We start from the raw sequence: 1,152 nt of genomic DNA, 5'->3' as shown, positions 1-1,152 counted from the left end.
AAATAAATGCTGAGGTCTTAGGTTTCTGTTCATGTGACTGTTGTAATGTCACTTGATGGATTTCCAGCATTGTGCTCATTGCTGCACTTCTAAGTGGGATCTGAATGTAACTTAGCAGCTACCTTTCTCCTAAATGTCTAAAAACTGGCTTACTGGATGTGAATATTTTGTAAAAATGATTAATCTGTCCTCAGTATTCCGAGTCTTCAGCCCATGGATTGTAGTGAAGCCTGACTGTGAAACACTGGCTTCCAGGTGGATCGCCTATGGATTAAATCGGAAGGAAGCTTGGGATGTGTCTGAAACATTTTAAGGATTTTAAAAATATTTTTTGCAAATACTTTGAAAGTAATTAAGATCCCTGATTGGGAGGGGGAAGAATCAACATGATGAAATTTAGGAACAGAAATGCAAGAGAAGCTGCTGCACTGTCCCCTTCCATCCGAGGGGCGCAGCCAGGAGACGAAGCTCATTTTATGATCCCAAGTGTACACTCTGGTCGATGGAGAACCACTTCAGTAACAGCCTTATGGTGGAAGGGCCCTGTCCAAAGTCAGGATCAGAAATAGACCAGCTCATCATGCTTGGCTTTGTTGGTCTGGTAGTTAGACAAGGTCAAGGGCTGTTTTTTGTGAGGGAGACCTTTGAATACTTACAAGTGGACAAAGTCCTTGTCGCTGACATGCACCTTGATGAAGTAGTTTGTCCCTGTGGCCACCTGGCTCTTGAATGACACAGCCTTAAACATGGGGGAACTTTGTGTTTTATTTTTCTTCAAGCTGGGACCTCACCTGGTAAGCGATGTCCTGAGTCTCGGCAGTGGCCGGCTGCGTGGCAGAGGGCACCCTGCACATCATTTTGGCTGCAACAGAGGGACCCAGTGAGGGGACTGAGCTTTTTTTTTTTCCCTTGCTATAAAAATATTTTATTAGGTGAAACTATGCATGAGGAGATGAAAACACAAAGAAGTGTACACTGACACATGGCTATGAGCACACTAAAGAACCCACACTGCTTTCCCCGCTTTACCTAGAAAAGGTATCCCTTACAAGTTTAATCAGGGGCAGGGCTGGGCTTGGATACTGCACTGACCCTCCAAGGGAAAGCTTTCCAGTCTTTTACCCTTGGAGAAGTGTACGTGGGTTTTGTGAT

The 1,152-nt window shown here is 44.6% G+C and overlaps 1 pseudogene; it reads right to left on the bottom strand.

Annotated features, from left to right (window-relative positions):
• Window positions 1-528: 528 nt before the first annotated feature.
• LOC108292372 lies at window positions 529-857 on the bottom strand (annotated as a pseudogene).
• Window positions 858-1,152: the final 295 nt, after the last annotated feature.

Source organism: Cebus imitator, unplaced genomic scaffold (assembly GCF_001604975.1).
Source record: "Cebus imitator isolate Cc_AM_T3 unplaced genomic scaffold, Cebus_imitator-1.0 Scaffold488, whole genome shotgun sequence".
Classification (NCBI taxonomy): domain Eukaryota; kingdom Metazoa; phylum Chordata; class Mammalia; order Primates; family Cebidae; genus Cebus; species Cebus imitator.
The sequence above is the reverse complement of the archived record's forward strand: the minus strand, read 5'-3'. Positions and strand labels throughout refer to the sequence as shown.